The 21061-nt window shown below is 40.5% G+C and overlaps 1 protein-coding gene across 9 annotated transcripts in view; it reads left to right on the top strand.

Annotated features, from left to right (window-relative positions):
• Nucleotides 1-21061, top strand: part of Ncoa1 (nuclear receptor coactivator 1) — a 277740-nt gene that overhangs the window by 50334 nt on the left and 206345 nt on the right.

Raw genomic sequence — 21061 nt, 5'->3', positions numbered from 1 at the left:
GTGACCTGCTGTGGGAAAGAATGAGACCATTGTTCTCCATCACTTAAACAAAACCTGGGAGAATATCATCTCAGAGCAGGAAACAGTTAGTTGGGCTCATGCTGTTGGCCCCAGTCTCTTGTCCATTCTTTCTGGGATACTGTGAGGAGGAAGGCCATGGCAGGGATCATATGGTAGAGCAAACTGGACATCAAATGGTACCCAGACAGCAGAGAAACATGCTGGAACATGTTTGTTCTGGACCAAGGCTTGCCTCCTAGTATCCTATGTCTTCCAGCTAGGCTCTGCCTGAAGTTTCTACCATCTCTCAGGAGCACCACTATCTGGGGGTGCCAAGCCTTTAGCATAGGAGTTTCCGGGGCAGACATTCTAGATCCATACACTAAAAGAGGTCAGCACACAGACCGCCTGAGCCAGAGGCTCACACATAGTCAGTCTTTTACATGCTCTCCTGTGCATGAGCACAGAGAACCTTTGAGGCCTTTGGGCACTGTTGAGCCTTAAATAAGACCTACCCATCGTTTCTCAGTTAAAAGACCAAATCGGCTGCTTTATTTGCTAGAGCTAGTATGGATTGCATTTCTAGCTTTTGGAATTTGAAAGATTCTTGGCTGCTCTAGATCCCTGTCGGTACATCTGTTGCCCACATACACATTCACTGAGACATGAAAAGGAAAATACCTCATATATTGTTATTGGCCTTTTCTCCTTACATTCATGGATAGTTTTGTATGCTAGAACATGAAGGAGCCGTTTTATCTTTTCAGTGGGTAATTGGTCTTACAGTTGAATGCATTATGTTACTTATTTAACCAGTGCCCTTTTGATGAATATTAAGATAAAGGTTTTTTTAGATGCCCGCTTTTAGGAAATACGTATTGAATTTGTGTGCACTTGTGTATATGCGTGTGTGCTGGCACACTTATGGAAATCAGAGGACAACTTGTGGGAGTTGGTCTCTCCTTGTCAGTCTCCGTGTGGGATCTTAGGCCCTCAGGCTTGGCAGCAATCAGCTGAGCCATGTTGCTAGCCCAAGTCAAACAAGTTTTCTGTTGCAAAATATGTTTTAGTAAATATCTTGTATCTGTTTCACATGTATGAGAACATGCACATGACATTATTGGATATGCACATATAATACCTGGTGCTTATTCAAATTGTCACTTCAAAGGCTACACTAATTTACACTTTCACAAGCAGCATATAATATAATAGCTTTTCTTGCCTTCGTTAACGCTGTGTATTAGTCTTCATTTCTAGTTGGACATATCTGCTGGTTGAAAATGATAATTTTGTAGTTTGTAGTACCTTGACTGTTGGTAAAGTTGATACTCTTATCAAATATATGTTGGACTTAGAATTTCCCACACTAAAGTTCCACTCTTCAGGTTCCCTCACTGTCCTGGTGGGTTGCCTCCCCCTCCTCCCCCAATTAATTGCTTCTTTTATGGGCTTAATATACTAATGTTGTAGTTGTGTTTACACCAACTAGGGATGGCTTTGGGAGCTTGCTAAGTATTTCTTGTAGAAATATAGAAAATCTACTTCAAAACTCCTATTTATTTTTACACATATCTCTAGATACTTAGTTGACAAATTAGAAACTATCTGTGGAAGCTGGTTAAGTAGTCTAAAGTGCTTAGTTTAGTTAATTTTACAAGTGAGCTGAGGTTTTGGAAAGCCTTTGAAAATTTTCTGTATCAAATTTTATGATCATTCTAGCCAAGCATGGTGATATATATTGTAGTCTCAGAATTTAGGAGATGGCAGCAGGGAGGTTGCCTGTAGGAGGCTAGCCTAAGCTATACAGTGAGTTCAAGGCCAGTTTACACAACTAGTGAGAGTCTGTCTTAAGCCAAAACCAAGGTTTAAGGATATAGCTTAATGGTAGAGCACTTGTCTAGCATGTGCAAGGTCCTGTGTTCAATTCCTAGCAATGTGTACATGCGTGTGTGAGTGCAGGCTTACACACACACACACACACACACACACACACACACACACACACAGTTATGCACACAGACTTATGACCACATTCTGTGGCTGAATACTAGGAATGAACTGTCTGCTAGTTAATTGGTAACTCCTCAGAACTATTTTCAGTTGTGGCCCTTTACTTATTTGGCTAGTCACCATGAAAAGGTAGGTTGACTGCCTACTTTGATATGTTACCAATTCCTTAATTTAATATTCTTATACTTGTACTTGATTGACTATGAAATATATGTATATATGCATATGTTATCATTTAGCTTCACTCAAGCAAGTACATTTCTACTTTCTGCACTGTGGCTTAATTTTTAAAAATATACCTAGTAATTAGAATTACCATTTCTTGGAGAATTACAGAAAACATACTCAATCCATTGCTTTAAAGCCAATGAATTTTTACCTGGATCAAATCAGAATATCTGAGAACCACCTGTGTTGACTACATTATTTTAGGGCGTGCTAAAATTACTCTGACAGAACCTTTCTTCAGCATCATGCAGTCAACCTTTATTGAGAGCCATTAACACAGACAGCATTGTGAAATTTACTACACTTCTTACTGTGGCGTTCTTGGTGAGGCTTTATCTCCTTTATCGCGGCGCCCTTGTTAGCTTTGTTACTAGTACTACTGCGGGAACTGCTAACAGCTGATCTGGAGGGCTGATACTCAACGCAGTGAGCTAATATTTGATGGCCAAATACTACTTTGTGCTGAAGGCAGATGCTATGCCCTCACCTTATTGGTGAGGACGCCCGGTGTAAGGGTTAGACACTGGGCACTTGAGCTGCAGTCCTGAGCTTGGCTGCTCTGCTGACTCCTGGACTGCGTAGTTTCACCTGTTGGGGCTTTAGCTTTTCCTCTATAAAGTGGCAATTGTGGTAATTGTAGCTACTTCTACACATTGAGAACATTTCTCAAGTTTTCACAGGAAAAGGCGTAGCAATTTTGCCTGGGTAGAGGGTTCAGTGGAGATGAGCTACAACTATTTTCTTGTTTTGTTTTTCAGCCTTGTTAACATTCGACCCCTTGTAGGAGACTGTCTCTGATCATGGGCCAGGGCAAGCTGTTTTTCCTCTGACCAGCTTGTTTATACTGCATGCTCATCACAACTCTTGAGACATTAATGGGATCTCTCTCTTTAGAAGGAGCTCAGAACCCGATGGTGGCCTTTCCCCTACGACGATGTGGGGACTTGTGATATATGGTTTAAATGGTAAATTTACTGTCGACTTAATCTTAATAGTTTTCATTCTCTTCCTCCTTGTCCAATTTAATTTTTCCTTTTGTTTATTCACCTTTGTGTAGATGTAACCAAAGGCTTGACAGAAGCCATGTAAATGAACAAAGATGATTTTGGCTTATGATTTCACACGTCCTACCCATGGGTGTGTGGCTCTAATGGCGGTGGCCTGTGTGGCAGAGAAGAGTCACTTATCTCTTGGCAGAGATCACACTACAGTGGTCTTCGTCCCCGTCCATGTCCACCCCCAAAGTTTCCACAGCCTCCCGGAGCAGGACCACCAGCTGAAGAGCAATCATTCACAGCAGGAGTCTGTGGCAGATATTTCAAATCAAAATGGTCACAAACTGTAATGCACTCCTGTGAGCTGTCTCACATATTGGGGATTGGACTACGAACATGAGTACGAAAATGAGTGATTTGTATTCTAATGCACGCTCATACTGAAATGTCACATTAATTTTCATTAATGACTACTCCTCGATAAGTACATACTAAAATTTCCATTTCCCACCACAGTAGGTAGGCTACGTCTAGATCAGTCCCTGTTAGAGCTAATACTGTTGAAGGCCTGGAGTTTTTCTCAAGTTTCAGTTACTTACATGTTCCTTTGTGGCTTCTGCTGTATTTCTTTTATCCTTTGATCTTTGTTTCTGCCATCTCTTACAGATTTGAGGGTGAAGCTCATTTTAAAAACTCATGAATCTGAAGTCTCTGGAAATGCTCTCTTGAATAAGAGTTTTATTCCATTGCACCATAGGCAATATGAAGGCTACATGTTATTATTCCCTTTCTTTTCCAAAAGCATGGCAATGTATTGAATTACAAAGGAATGCTGCAAAGGTAAAGCTTCAGGTTATGCCACTAGTGCATCTGCCCCTCAGGATGATGCACACAGGATTGTACTACAGCCTCTTTTGTGAGAGGCTTAAAGGTAATTAAGTTCCTCCCTCTTCCCTTCCCTTTCCCTTCCCTCTCCCTTCCCCCTCTTCCACACTCCCTTTGTAATTCTATCTTTTGAAGAACCTGGGTGGTTTGCCCTGTAGAATTTTCTGCAGTCTGGATTTTTATTTAGTTTACCATGCTGCTGTGCCCCTGAGTATCTGGTAAGTTGATCTTTTGATGTAAAACATGGCTAAGGTTTAGTTGTGGGGGTGAGAGGAGTACAGGACAGGTAATGTCTAGCTAGTCCTTCATGATGTTAGCAGTGCTGCAGTTGCTATTGGCTCTTGGTTCTTAGAACATTAAAATGACCAGCGTGGTGTTTAGCTGAGAGGGGAGGCAGTGTGTGCAGATGTTATCATACTCCGCAGAGACAGGGATGCTGCGGACCGCTTGGGGAAAGCAATGCTGTGGGGAATTGAAGACTACCTAGTTTTGGCCTTGGCTCCCTGCACAGAGCTCTTATCTTTGCATAATTAACAAGAACAAGGCGCCAGCAGCCAATACTCACTAGTGCTTATTTTATACCAGGTTCTATGCAAAGTAATTTATGTATATCATGTAATCTTATTTTTATAACTACTCTACAAGCCAGACATTTTTTATTTTGCACTTCAGAAAGGTTAAGTAAAGTGTCTAAGGCCACGCCACTAAGAAGTTGGACCCAAGACCTCTAGCTCTGCTCTACACCAGTAACGTGCTGGTGAGCACCATGTTCTTTCACGTCTATAAAATGGGTACATGTATATCGGCCTTGCAGAATTAATGTTATTTGTAAAAATGCCTTGAAAAATGGAGTCAGTGTTAAAATGAGACGTAACTGTGCTGTTAGCACACAAGTCAAGTAAGATGGTAGAAGCCTTTGTTTCCTAGAGACTGAAAATTTTGGATGGAAGGAAACCTCTGGTCATTTTCTAACTTCTTTCCCCTTAACTTTGTTACTATTGAAATGTGGGAGAGCAGAGAATGGCAGAAACGTTATAGATGGTAAACATCACATGTCAGAGGTTGCCTAAAACTCCCTTGTGATCTTTGATGCCAGTTCCTCCGTGGGCTGGTTTCGTAGGCCCAGGAAAGACATGCTTAAGAGAGTAAGAATAGAGTAACAATTTATCTCTGTGCCTAAAAGGACAGATACTTTTTACAAATAAATTTGTAAATGAATTTATATTTTACTTCTTTAGCTGAGTAAGTAGGTGTGTTAGATTTTAACATTCTTTTTAACACATTTTTATATGTTTGAACCTATTCTGTAATTAATAAATCGGTTAAAACTATAGACTACTAATATTTTCAGGTATAAGAGATTAAGACAAAAAGAAAGAGATCTGTGTTATCCCTTACACTAGATTGGTAGTGAGTACATGGAAAACTGCTGTGAGGAGATCTGAGACGTGGCCAGGCTCCGTGGCAGAGGGTCTGATGATTAGTTTCAGGTGTGCAGGGTGACAGATACGTACTTTGTTTTGCTGATCTTTGGTAATAGCTTTAGTGCATTGCTCTAAGGCATAACTGGGATCTTTGGTTTTTGGCTCATTGTTTCTTGTGATTCTTCCATTACTCTTTAAGTCATATAGCCCTATGCCATTACTGTGTTGGAGGTGGTAGCACTTGCCTTTAATCCCAGCACGTGGGAGGCAGAGGCAGTAGGATCTCTGAGTTCAAGGCCAGCCTGGTCTACAGAGCAAGTTCCAGGTCAGCCAGGGCAATACAGAGAAACTGTATGGAAAAAGCAGAAGAAAAAGGTAAAACCCACTGTCTTCCAAATGCACATTTCAACAGTCCTTGTGATTCACCATTCTTGGCAACACTGTAATTGCTTTATGCTTCTGCCACCTCATTAGTTTCTCCTCTGAGTCTCTGCTAATGAGTATTTTCTTGTTCTTAAGTGGAGTTTCTTTACCAAGAGCATACTAACCTTTGCCCTTATCATAGAATGTGGAAACTATGAGTAAATTTATTGATGATGCGGTCCAGCCTGTAATCAGGGTACAGCCCTCCATGTCTAGATGGCCTTTAAACTGCTAGGATACTTGCTGATGAGTGTGTACATTTCTGTATACAGTGCTGGGGACAAGAAGCCTCATCTATTCGAATATTACTTTATAAACAGTGCTTCAGAAAGAGCACAGGGTTAGGAGTTCATGTGTCTGTAGTTGCAATTCGTTTTTTCCTGCAGCATTTTGAATGCAAAGGAGTTGATGAGCACACACATGATGACGCACAGTGTTTTAGACTTAAACAGGAGCCGTATCTCCATCAATACAGTAGGAGAAATGGGTTTAGTTTTAGGCATCTGGATGGTTGTAAAGCTCACTCTTTCATTCAGTGGGAGCCTGCTCCTGGTAGTGAGTACTCATTTCATCCATGTCCCCTAAAATCTGCAAGCTTCAATTACACTCAGGCCAGAGTAGTGCAAAGCACTGTCAGCCAGTAACGCTTGTTTTGTTTTTTTATATAAATCAGAATTAAGCTGTTTCGAGGAGCTCATTTGGAGTTTTTAAAGAAATAAGTGAAATCCTTTTCTAAACCAAGAATTCGTGTTCTATTCTTTTGAAATGCCAGAGTTGTTAGGAAAGTTGCTTTGTGACTGTTTTCTGGACCTTCTCTGTGGCTAATTGGCTATGGCCAACTGTAACCACACCCCCTTTATGCTGAGTTCAGAGACCTCCATTTTTAGTACCGTTGGGTGATTAAATGAGGGTATTTGGGCCTATGTTTGCACGTAGCTTTAGCACAAAAGGAGTTAAGGTTAAGATGATAAGACAACTGTTTGCCACAGACTCTGCTGGCTGAACTTATTCTTGGTTAGGTCTTAACTTTTTTTTTTCTTTTCTTTTTTTTCGGAGCTGGGAATTGAACCTAGGGCCTTGCGCTTGCTAGGCAAGTGCTCTACCGCTGAGCTAAATCCCCAACCTCTTTTAACTCTTTTTAATAGAATTCACCAACTTCATATATTTCATACATGTACTAGTGAGTGAATCAATTATCCATGTACCTTTCGTCCAGTTTATTTGAATCCTTAACATTATGTCCTAACTTGGGGGAATGAGGGGGTGGTATTAGTCCCATCTCATGAAAAAACATTATCATGTATGTCTTTGTCTTCATGAGTAGTAAAGTTGTTTTGCATGTTTTAAGCTTTAGGTATATACTAGAATATGGGGCTTCTAAACCTATGGGCTGCAACCCATTTGGGGCAAATTGACCTTTTCACAGGGCTCACATATTAGACATTCACATCACAACTCATAACAGCAAAATTAGTTATGAAGTAGCAACAAAATAATGTTATGGTTGGGGGTTACCACAACATGGGGAACTGCAATAAAGGGCGACAGCATTAGGAAGGGTGGGGACCACTGCTGTAATGTACTGTTGTGATATGCATTCTTCCTCATCATTTCTCCCCTGGGATTTCTGTTTCATGGTTATACCACAATTTAGTTTTCTGTTGTCTTCAGTGCATTTTGTAGGTAGTCTTCAATGTTGTATTATTAGATAGACAAAGGTACAGTGAATAGTTAATCTGAGACATTTTCATTTAAATGTGCATTTCTTCTTTTTCTCAATCTTTATTAAATTGGGTATTTCTTATGCATTTCTTTTTATAGAGAGTATGTAAGAGAGAGCAAGTGAGAGAGTGAGGAAATGTGTGGGTCTTTGTAAAGATCAGGGACCACTGGTTATAGGAAGTTATTTGACATTATTTTAAGGTTTTGGGTTTTTATTCTTATTTTTTAAAGATTTATTTATTTAATATAAATAACTACACACACACACACACGCGCGCGCGCGCACACACACACATACATGCATATACTTTATATATTTCTATGAGTACTCTGTCTTCAGACACACCAGAAGAGGGCATCAGATCTCATTACAGATGGTTGTGAGTCACCTTGGGTTGTTGGGATTTGAATTCATGACCTCTGGAAGAGCAGTCAGTGCCTTTAACCACTGAACCATCTCTCCAACCCTCTTTTCTTTTTTAAGATTTATTTATTTTTATTTCATGTGCATTGGTGTGTTGACTGCATGCATATCTGTGTGAGGGTGTCAGATCCTCTGGAACTGGAGTTACAAACAGTTATGAGCTGCCATGTGGGTGCTGGGAATTGAACCAGGGTCCTCTGGAAAAGCAGCCAGTGCTCTTAACCGATGAGTCATCTGTCCAGCCCCTTATTCTTATTTTTAATCATAAGTACATGAGAGTGTCTGAGGATATGCTTATGCACAGAGTCTAGAAGGTGTTAGATCTCCTAGAGATGGAGTTATAAGCAGTTTTGAGCCACTCATTGTGGGTTTTAGGAATTGAACTTGAGTCCTTCTGGAAGAACAGTACGTGCTGTTAACCACTGAGTCCTTTCTCCAGGCTTTCTCCCCTCACACTTCCACCACAAACTTGCAGTTAACAAAAACAAGAGTCATGAGGTTCTAGATGGTGGTAATTTTTTAGGTTTAGCAGTTTCTTTGACTATGTTCTGGAAGAACAAGGAATTGTAAAGAAACATTTATACTAACAAATGCACAGGCTCTGGAGCTGTGGTATACAGGCCTGTGACTGATGCATTCTGCTATAAGGCCAATAACATTCATTTGACTACTTTAGCTGAAAATAACACATTTTTATTTTTTGTCAACAGTCCAGTTTTATACATATTGCTAATAGTTTACATTGCTTACATTTTATTTGATTAAGCCTTATGTAAAGCAAGTAAGGGAAAAAGATTCTAGCCCCTAGCAGTTATGTCTTCAAATAAGAATTATTCATATCACTAAGTATGATACTTGCTACACACACACACACACACACACACACACACACACACACACACGATGTTAAGTTTTATGGCTTAAAGGTTTTGTTTTTTAGATTTATTTATATTTATTATTATATATAAGTACACTATATCCATCTTCAGACACACCAGAAGAGGGCATCAGATCCCATTACAGATGGTTGTGAGCCACCCTGTGGTTGCTGGGATTTGAACTCAGGACCTCTGGAAGAGCAGTCAGTGCTCTTAACCGCTGAGCCGTCTCTCCAGCTCCAGCTTAAGATTTTAATATTGAAAGATATCTAAGGTATTTTACGCTGAGTAAATATGGATAGACGGAGTGTGATGAGTGTCCAGTGTGGAAAGACCCTCACAGACCTGAGAAAGACCTGAGCTCCCAATGATGAAGACTTTTCACTGTGACTTTTCTAAGAGTTGTGGTTTGTGAACCTTTACCTGTTCAGGGCCTCTCCTTTCTGATATGCTGTGGGATCCCTTTTCTCATCACTCCTGTCCTTGCACAGTCCCCATTATCTTCTAGACGCAGTGTACACCAATATTCTCTGCACCTCCCATACATATGTGACTTCCTCCCGGACTCCTTTATTGGGAGCTCAGGTCTCTCTCATGTCTGTGAGGGTCCTTCCACACTGAGAAATCAAAGTTGGCCCAGATAAATAGGGAAAGAATTTTGTGTTTATGCATCAGAATACTAACCATGGGTAGGCTATCACTACTCTGGAAACTGTTCCATATTCAGATACATGTAGGGCGATCCCAATCAAATTCAAACTTTTTTTTATAACTGATGAACTAACTCTAAGATTTACCTAAAACGCAAAGGACATATATACTCAAAACTATTTTGAAAATGAAGAAAAAGTTGTAGGACTTAGGTATGCCACCTGTTCTCATCAAGATTCCCAACAGCTGGTGTTTGGTATCTACATGTGAATACTGGATTTTGAACCGTTAAAAACAACAAAACCCTAAAAGAACCAGAGCCCTAATCACAGAACTAATTCTATTGCTTAAAACTGTAACATTTATAGAAAAAAAATCATACCATAAAGTTTTTGTATTTTACTGTGTGAGTAGATAAAGATTTCTTATAGCACCACAAAGAGCAGACATTGATGACTGGACCTTGTCAGTTAAGGAGCTGATTCTTGGACGGTGCTGTGGGGATATCCAGATGCAGAAGAAGGAAGCTAGATCAGCCTCTCACCCTGTACAAATCTACTGCAAATGTATCTTAAGACGCCTTAATGTAAGGTTAGAGACTCAAGCTGCTAGAGAAAAAAGGAGGGAAACTATTTTGAGGTATAAGGTTTTTCTGAATAGGACTCTAGTCACTCAGGAAATAATGCTAGCAGCTGACAAATGGGATCTGGTGAGATTCAGAAAGCTTATGCATAGCAGAGGTAAACCATTGAGTAAAGAGAGTTGGTGGAGTGGGAGGAAAAAAAATCTTTGTTTACTTGTGTAATACATTTACACAAGTCGACAAGAAAGCAAGTGGTAATGAAAATGCGGGTGGAAGAGAACCTTCCTGCACTGCTGTATGTATGTATGTATGTATGTATGTATGTATGTATGTATGTATGTATGCATGTATGCATGCATGCATGTATGTACGTATTACGGCTAGCCACTATGTAAGCCACAACAAAATCTCAAAAAGCTGCAACAGATCTATCGTGTGACCCAGCTATACCATTTGTAGATACTTACCCACTAATCAACGTATCACAGAGATATTTGCATATTGATGTTGTATTCTTCACAGTCGGTAAGTTATGAAACCAACCTAGGTATTGGACAACAAGGAATAGATTTTAAAAAAGTGATGTGCACAATGGGAAACTTTCTGCCACAGAAGAAAACTGTGTTGTTTATAGAACAAGAGATGCAGCTGGAGACAATTGTGTTAAGCAAGCGAAGCCAGTCTCAGACAAATACATTTTCTCTCATTTGTGGTTCCTATCTGCTCTATAAATATGTCCAATCATTTATGTATATAAGATAGGAAAATGCCCTATGCATTTCAGTGCTATGTGCAATGGGCATACACAATGAACACTGCTCTTTACTGTATGATTAATTTACCCAAGAACAATCACCTGGACAAGGAGCACTGGAAGCCATTTTCCCCAGCTGTACTTACTTTTGATAGACACTCCACCCCTACTACCAAGGGATGTCAGTGTTAGAAACCAGGTTTTTCAAGGGCTTTGAAATCTCTGAATTAGAGAAAGGAGAAAGTTCATTTGTGAGAATTGATTCTATACAGCTTAAGTTTAAGATGGACTTTTGCAATATCTTTACTCACAGAGGTGATTTTAAAATGTTTACCTATGTTGCCTGAACTTCTGCTCTTCAGTGTTTTCTTGGATGCTTCAGAGGAGTTAAGGAGGTAGCTCATTGCTTGCTTAACATATATGAAACCCTAGATTTTATTTCCAGCAATACAACTCCTCCTACCCACTCACAGTAAAATGACACACCTCGAGTTAGGCTGTTTATTATTTTTTTAATTGTTCAAATTATATTGTTCCATTTTACAATAAGCAAACAAATGAATAAAATAGTGTGTGGTGTTTTGTCTGCATGTGTATTTATGAACCATATGTATCCCATGCCCTCAGAGACTGGGGATGGGGGGTCTGCTGGATCTCTTGGGTCTAGAGTTACAGATGGTTCTGAGCCACATGTCGGTGCTGGGAATTGAACCTGGATCCATGGGAAAAGCATCAAGTGCTTTTAACCATTGAGCCTTCTCTCTAGTCTCCCTCGCCCCCCACCCTTTTTTAAAAAATACAATAACAATATAGATATAATTAGAAGTGAGAGATGTAATTGTGGAATTTACCACAGAGTACAGGGGAAACATTAGAGTTTAGGTCTATGGTATAGGAAGGAGCCGTGGATATTTGTGAGTGGCATATACTGGGGGAGTGAGGAGTGGAGAACACTGTTCACACGGGTGGAATATTAAAGACAAGTTGTTTATTAAAAAATGACTAGGATGGTACTTTGGGAACAACCGTTTAGGGGAAGTAAAGACTTTTTCATCGAGCCTTGTGTAGTTCCTGCTCATTTGCTCAGACCTCAGGTGTATTAAGTGGAATCTTTTCTCTCTCTCTTTTCAACTTTGGGAGACTTAGACGTAAGAATGAAGGTTATGTTGAATCTGAAAAAGATAAAAGCAAATAAAAACAGACTCAGCTGTAATTAAAATTGTAGTAAAGCTTTGCAAAGTGAGCTTTTGTGGTCTGCCTGCCAATTGAACTATGACGTATGACATTTGCTTTATGGGTAGATGCTCATAAAATGCTAATAAGTGACTAACATGCAGCTAAAATGGGATCTAATTTATTTGTCTTAGAAGACAGGGATTTCAGAATAAGCATAAGAATAAAGGAAATAGTCTGAGAAGTGGAAGACTTTCTGTTGTTCAGGATATCTCAGTTCTGTTTGTCTCTAGATGTATGAAAACAGCTGCCTCAAATTCTGGTCTTCCTGGTATTGGAAGTTCTAGTAACTGCCAGCCTCACTTTCTCATCTACATATAGATCTTGGAGCTACTCTCTGAGGTTGTATAGGGAAAGTCTGGGTACGTTTATGTAGGTCAAGACTTGGCCATTTGAAGATGACTTTGAGGTCTTCAATTTTTGAAGGGAGCTGTTCTGTCTTCCTTTAAACTTCCTGTATGCAGCTGTATTTCACTGGGCTAATGGCTTTTCCGTCACCATTTTCAGGACTGAAAACCCTTTTGAATATTCTCTAATTTGTGCCTTGTTAAATTATGTTATTTAAAACCTTACATAGTGGTTTAGATTAAATTTGATAGTTCAGATTAGGATGATTATTTAATCAGTGAGATTAAGATTGTCTAAATTTGTAATTCATTATCCCCTCCCCCATGGCAGTACTCCATGTTTTGTTTGCATCAATATACTCTTTGATCATAAAAATACCTTTAGATAAATCAGTCAGCCGTCTAACCTACCTACCTGCTCTCATAATTGCCTACTAAATCAGGTAGTTAGTTCTTACTGCCTTCTTTTTAAACTAAGAAGAGAGGACAGTGGCTATTCTCAATGAGCCTTGGGGTTTAGGGGCAGAAAGACTAGGGCACTGCTGCTTAGTAAATACACCTGAACCAGTGACTATTTAAAAATTGTAATCCATCATTACTGATATTGGGAAATAACAAAATAATGAAATAATCACTAGAAAAGATTTCACGCTTCCTGGTTGCTGCCGCTGCAGAGAGCCCGTGGGGAGCACCCCACGAGCGAACCTGAGCCTCGGGACCACAGGTAAGACCAAATTTTCTGCTGCAAGAAAGCTGCCTGGTGAGCTTGGGACACAGGAAAGCAGAATTTCTCTAGGACCAGGCACGTTCTGTGTTTACCGGAAGTCCCACACCCGCGGATCCCGGCCCGCAGCAGCTCTCTGCTCCCAGACCCGGTGAGAGAGAGACCCAACCGCCTGGTCAGGTGGGCACTCCTGAGGCTGCAGAGCGGAAGAGACCACCAACTCTGCTCACCCCTGCCCACATCCCTGGCCCAAGAGGAAACTGTATAAGGCCTCTGGGCTCCCGTGGGGAAGGGCCCAGGAGCTGCAGGACCCCTGTGCCTGAGACACTGCCGGAACCTGAAAGAAACAGACCGGATTAATAGTTCTCTGCACCCAAATCCCGTGGGAGGGAGAGCTAAACCTTCAGAGAGGCAGACAAGCCTGGGAAACCAGAAGTGACTGCTCCCTGCACACACATCTCGGACGCCAGAGGAAAAAGCCAAAGACCATCTGGAACCCTGGTGCACTGAAGTTCCCGGAAGGGGCGGCACAGGTCTTCCTGGTTGCTGCCGCTGCAGAGAGCCCGTGGGCAGCACCCCACGAGCGAACCTGAGCCTCGGGACCACAGGTAAGACCAAATTTTCTGCTGCAAGAAAGCTGCCTGGTGAACTCAAGACACAGGCCCACAGGAACAGCTGAAGACCTGTAGAGAGGAAAAACTATACGCCAGAAAGCAGAACACTCTGTCCCCATAACTGACTGAAAGAGAGGAAAACAGGTCTACAGCACTCCTGTCACACAGGCTTATAGGACAGTCTAGCCACTGTCAGAAATAGCAGAACAAAGTAACACTAGAGATAATCTGATGGCGAGAGGCAAGCGCAGGAACCCAAGCAACAGAAACCAAGACTACATGCCATCATCGGAGCCCAATTCTCCCACCAAAACAAACATGGAATATCCAAACACACCAGAAATGCAAGATCTAGTTTCAAAATCATATTTGATCATGATGCTGGAGGACTTCAAGAAAGACATGAACACACTTAGGGAAGCACAGGAAAACATTAATAAACAAGTAAAAGCCTACAGAGAGGAATCGCAAAAATCCCTGAAAGAATTCCAGGAAAACACAATCAAACAGTTGAAGGAATTAAAAATGGAAATAGAAGCAATCAAGAAAGAACACATGGAAACAACCCTGGATATAGAAAACCAAAAGAAGAGACAAGGAGCTGTAGATACAAGCCTCACCAACAGAATTCAAGAGATGGAAGAGAGAATCTCAGGAGCAGAAGATTCCATAGAAATCATTGACTCAACTGTCAAAGATAATGTAAAGCGGAAAAAGCTACTGGTCCAAAACATACAGGAAATCCAGGACTCAATGAGAAGATCAAACCTAAGGATAATAGGTATAGAAGAGAGTGAAGACTCCCAGCTCAAAGGACCAGTAAATATCTTCAACAAAATCATAGAAGAAAACTTCCCTAACCTAAAAAAAGAGATACCCATAGACATACAAGAAGCCTACAGAACTCCAAATAGATTGGACCAGAAAAGAAACACCTCCCGTCACATAATAGTCAAAACACCAAACGCACAAAATAAAGAAAGAATATTAAAAGCAGTAAGGGAAAAAGGTCAAGTAACATATAAAGGGAGACCTATCAGAATCACACCAGACTTCTCGCCAGAAACTATGAAGGCCAGAAGATCCTGGACTGAGGTCATACAGACCCTAAGAGAACACAAATGCCAGCCCAGGTTACTGTATCCAGCAAAACTCTCAATTAACATTGATGGAGAAACCAAGATATTCCATGACAAAACCAAATTTACACAATATCTTTCTACAAATCCAGCACTACAAAGGATAATAAATGGTAAAGCCCAACATAAGGAGGCAAACTATACCCTAGAAGAAGCAAGAAACTAATCGTCTTGGCAACAAAACAAAGAGAATGAAAGCACACAAACATAACCTCACATCCAAATATGAATATAAAGGGAAGCAATAATCACTATTCCTTAATATCTCTCAATATCAATGGCCTCAACTCCCCAATAAAAAGACATAGATTAACAAACTGGATACGCAATGAGGACCCTGCATTCTGCTGCCTACAGGAAACACACCTCAGAGACAAAGACAGACACTACCTCAGAGTGAAAGGCTGGAAAACAACTTTCCAAGCAAATGGTCAGAAGAAGCAAGCTGGAGTAGCCATTCTAATATCAAATAAAATCAATTTCCAACTAAAAGTCATCAAAAAAGATAAGGAAGGACACTTCATATTCATCAAAGGAAAAATCCACCAAGATGAACTCTCAATCCTAAATATCTATGCCCCAAATACAAGGGCACCTACATACGTAAAAGAAACCTTACTAAAGCTCAAAACACACATTGCACCTCACACAATAATAGTGGGAGACTTCAACACCCCACTCTCATCAATGGACAGATCATGGAAACAGAAATTAAACAGTGATGTCGACAGACTAAGAGAAGTCATGAGCCAAATGGACTTAACGGATATTTATAGAACATTCTATCCTAAAGCAAAAGGATATACCTTCTTCTCAGCTCCTCATGGTACTTTCTCCAAAATTGACCATATAATTGGTCAAAAAACGGGCCTCAACAGGTACAGAAAGATAGAGATAATCCCATGCGTGCTATCGGACCACCACGGCCTAAAACTGGTCTTCAATAACAATAAGGGAAGAATGCCCACATATACGTGGAAATTGAACAATGCTCTACTCAATGATAACCTGGTCAAGGAAGAAATAAAGAAAGAAATTAAAAACTTTTTAGAATTTAATGAAAATGAAGATACAACATACCCAAACTTATGGGACACAATGAAAGCTGTGCTAAGAGGAAAACTCATAGCGCTGAGTGCCTGCAGAAAGAAACAGGAAAGAGCATATGTCAGCAGCTTGACAGCACACCTAAAAGCTCTAGAACAAAAAGAAGCAAATACACCCAGGAGGAGTAGAAGGCAGGAAATAATCAAACTCAGAGCTGAAATCAACCAAGTAGAAACAAAAAGGACCATAGAAAGAATCAACAGAACCAAAAGTTGGTTCTTTGAGAAAATCAACAAGATAGATAAACCCTTAGCCAGACTAACGAGAGGACACAGAGAGTGCGTCCAAATTAACAAAATTAGAAATGAAAAGGGAGACATAACTACAGATTCAGAGGAAATTCAAAAAATCATCAGATCTTACTATAAAAACCTATATTCAACAAAATTTGAAAATCTTCAGGAAATGGACAATTTCCTAGACAGATACCAGGTATCGAAGTTAAATCAGGAACAGATAAACCAGTTAAACAACCCCATAACTGCTAAGGAAATAGAAGCAGTCATTAAAGGTCTTCCAACCAAAAAGAGCCCAGGTCCAGACGGGTTTAGTGCAGAATTCTATCAAACCTTCATAGAAGACCTCATACCAATATTATCCAAACTATTCCACAAAATTGAAACAGATGGAGCACTACCGAATTCCTTCTACGAAGCCACAATTACTCTTATACCTAAACCACACAAAGACACAACAAAGAAAGAGAACTTCAGACCAATTTCCCTTATGAATATCGACGCAAAAATACTCAATAAAATTCTGGCAAACCGAATTCAAGAGCACATCAAAACAATCATCCACCATGATCAAGTAGGCTTCATCCCAGGCATGCAGGGATGGTTTAATATACGGAAAACCATCAACGTGATCCATCATATAAACAAACTGAAAGAACAAAACCACATGATCATTTCATTAGATGCTGAGAAAGCATTTGACAAAATTCAACACCCCTTCATGATAAAAGTCCTGGAAAGAATAGGAATTCAAGTTCATACCTAAACATAGTAAAAGCCATATACAGCAAACCAGTTGCTAACATTAAACTAAATGGAGAGAAACTTGAAGCAATCCCACTAAAATCAGGGACTAGACAAGGCTGCCCACTCTCTCCCTACTTATTCAATATAGTTCTTGAAGTTCTAGCCAGAGCAATCAGACAACAAAAGGAGATCAAGGGGATACAGATCGGAAAAGAAGTCAAAATATCACTATTTGCAGATGACATGATAGTATATTTAAGTGATCCCAAAAGTTCCACCAGAGAACTACTAAAGCTGATAAACAACTTCAGCAAAGTGGCTGGGTATAAAATTAACTCAAATAAATCAGTTGCCTTCCTCTATACAAAAGAGAAACAAGCCGAGAAAGAAATTAGGGAAACGACACCCTTCATAATAGACCCAAATAATATAAAGTACCTCGGTGTGACTTTAACCAAGCAAGTAAAAGATCTGTACAATAAGAACTTCAAGACACTGAGGAAAGAAATTGAAGAAGACCTCAGAAGATGGAAAGATCTCCCATGCTCATGGATTGGCAGGATTAATATTGTAAAAATGGCCATTTTACCAAAAGCAATCTACAGATTCAATGCAATCCCCATCAAAATACCAATCCAATTCTTCAAAGAGTTAGACAGAACAATTTGCAAATTCATCTGGAATAACAAAAAACCCAGGATAGCTAAAGCTATCCTCAACAATAAAAGGACTTCAGGGGGAATCACTATCCCTGAACTCAAGCAGTATTACAGAGCAATAGTGATAAAAACTGCATGGTATTGGTACAGAGACAGACAGATAGACCAATGGAATAGAATTGAAGACCCAGAAATGAACCCACACACCTATGGTCACTTGATTTTTGACAAAGGAGCCAAAACCATCCAATGGAAAAAAGATAGCATTTTCAGCAAATGGTGCTGGTTCAACTGGAGGGCAACATGTAGAAGAATGCAGCTCGATCCATGCTTATCACCCTGTACAAAGCTTAAGTCCAAGTGGATCAAGGACCTCCACATCAAACCAGACACACTCAAACTAATAGAAGAAAAACTAGGGAAGCATCTGGAACACATGGGCACTGGAAAAAATTTCCTGAACAAAACACCAATGGCTTATGCTCTAAGATCAAGAATCGACAAATGGGATCTCATAAAACTGCAAAGCTTCTGTAAGGCAAAGGACACGGTGGTTAGGACAAAACGGCAACCAACAGATTGGGAAAAGATCTTTACCAATCCTACAACAGATAGAGGCCTTATATCCAAAATATACAAAGAACTCAAGAAGTTAGACCGCAGGGAAACAAATAACCCTATTAAAAAATGGGGTTCAGAGCTAAACAAAGAATTCATAGCTGAGGAATGCCGAATGGCTGAGAAACACCTAAAGAAATGTTCAACATCTTTAGTCATAAGGGAAATGCAAATCAAAACAACCCTGAGATTTCACCTCACACCAGTGAGAATGGCTAAGATCAAAAACTCAGGTGACAGCAGATGCTGGCGAGGATGTGGAGAAAGAGGAACACTCCTCCATTGTTGGTGGGATTGCAGACTGGTAAAACCATTCTGGAAATCAGTCTGGAGGTTCCTCAGAAAATTGGACATTGAACTGCCTGAGGATCCAGCTATACCTCTCTTGGGCATATACCCAAAAGATGCCTCAACATATAAAAGAGACACGTGCTCCACTATGTTCATCGCAGCCTTATTTATAGTAGCCAGAAAATGGAAAGAATCGAGATGCCCTTCAACAGAGGAATGGATACAGAAAATGTGGTACATCTACACAATGGAATATTACTCAGCTATCAAAAACAACGAGTCTATGAAATTCGTAGGCAAATGGTTGGAACTGGAAAATATCATCCTGAGTGAGCTAACCCAATCACAGAAAGACATACATGGTATGCACTCATTGATAAGTGGCTATTAGCCCAAATGCTTGAATTACCCTAGATCCCTAGAACAAACGAAACTCAAGACGGATGATCAAAATGTGAATGCTTCACTCCTTCTTTAAATGAGGAAAAAGAATACCCTTGGCTGGGAAGGGAGAGGCAAAGATTAAAACAGAGACTGAAGGAACACCCATTCAGAGCCTGCCCCACAGGTGGCCCATACATATACAGCCACCCAATTGGACAAGATGGATGAAGCAAAGAAGTGCAGACCGACAGGAGCCGGGTGTAGATCGCTCCTGAGAGACACAGCCAGAATACAGCAAATACAGAGGCGAATGCCAGCAGCAAACCACTGAACTGAGAATAGGTCCCCCGTTGAAGGAATCAGAGAAAGAACTGGAAGAGCTTGAAGGGGCTCGAGACCCCAAAAGTACAACAATGTCAAGCAACCAGAGCTTCCAGGGACTAAGCCACTACCTAAAGACTATACATGGACTGACCCTGGACTCTGACCCCATAGGTAGCAATGAATATCCTAGTAAGAGCACCAGTGGAAGGGGAAGCCCTGGGTCCTGCTAAGACTGAACCCCCAGTGAACTAGACTATGGGGGGAGGGCGGCAATGGGGGGAGGGTTGGGAGGGGAACACCCATAAGGAAGGGGAGGGGGGAGGGGGATTTTGCCCGGAAACCGGGAAAGGGAATAACACTTGAAATGTATATAAGAAATACTCAAGTTAATAAAAAAAAAAAAAAAAGAAAAGATTTCACACTATGCTTTACTCAAAGTAACATTTTATTGACCTTTAATCTTTTGACCCTATATCTTAGGGTCTATATCTATAGTCTTGTTCATAACCACACTTTATTTTTTCTGTCTAAATGAAGTTATACAATTTTTTTTTTCTGTGTTTGGCTCATTTCACTTAGCACAGTGCTCCCTGGGTTCTTCCATGTTTGGTAAATGGTAAAAATTTCCACCTTTTTGGAGACTGAATCATGTTTCATCATGTCGATGTATAGATTATCCCTTTTTCTGTTGATGAATACTTAAATTGTTTCCATTTCTTGTCTACTATGATAAATGTTACGTGGAGCATTAGGAAGGCAGATACCTTTCTGAGGCAATTTTGTTTTCTCTGGACATATACACAGAGGAAGCAGGACCACTGGATCATGTGGAATGGTATCACCCAGTTGTTTTCACAGATATTGTCTGTGACACCCTCACCCATGGATACTAACTGCCTCCATAGATGTTTTCCCTCCTGTACATAGAGATCTAATAATAAAGTAGTCTGTGACTGTGCACATGCAGTAAGAGGCTAAGAATTGGAACTAATAATAAAATTGAGAATTGTGTTAGAAGTACAGAGGTAGCTTGAAAAGAGTCAAGACAAATGCCTGTATTCCGGGATTGTAGTTTTGTATGTAACTGACCCTATGGCAGGTAAAATAATAGAGGAGACTGCTAGCCTTCTGTCCTAGATTTCCTTCCTTAGGCATCCCACAGGATTTTCCTTAATGGTCGCACCAGTTCCTCACACCCTCAATGACACATACCTCTTGGGTTTCAATAATTCTTATCTCTTGCTGTGAGATGCTATCATGAGGAGTGCACAGCAATGGTATCTTGGTTTTCATTTGCATTCTCTTTTTTTTAATTGCTTTTATTTGCATTTTTTTTTTTTACAATCTAGGACATCCTCCTACAGTCCCTCATCTAATTCCTCACCGCCCCATCTCCAGTAGCATGTCTCCAACCCCCAGCCTATCCTACCCCCAACCCCACCAGACTTCCCCGTTCTCTGGGGCCTTAAGTCTCTCAAGGGTTAGGTGCGTCTTCTCTCACTGAGGACAGACCAGGCAGTCCTCTGCTGTATCTGTGTCAGGAGCCTCGGACCAGTTGGTGTGGCTGCCTGGTTGGCGGCTCAGTGTCTGAGAGATCTCAGGTCTGGATGAGCTCTTATGAGTAGTGATGTTCAGCCTCTTCTCATGAGATCTATTTG

This window comes from Rattus norvegicus, chromosome 6 (assembly GCF_036323735.1).
Source record: "Rattus norvegicus strain BN/NHsdMcwi chromosome 6, GRCr8, whole genome shotgun sequence".
Lineage (NCBI taxonomy): Eukaryota > Metazoa > Chordata > Mammalia > Rodentia > Muridae > Rattus > Rattus norvegicus.
Note: the sequence above shows the minus strand (reverse complement) of the source record. Positions and strands in the feature narration are given on the sequence as shown.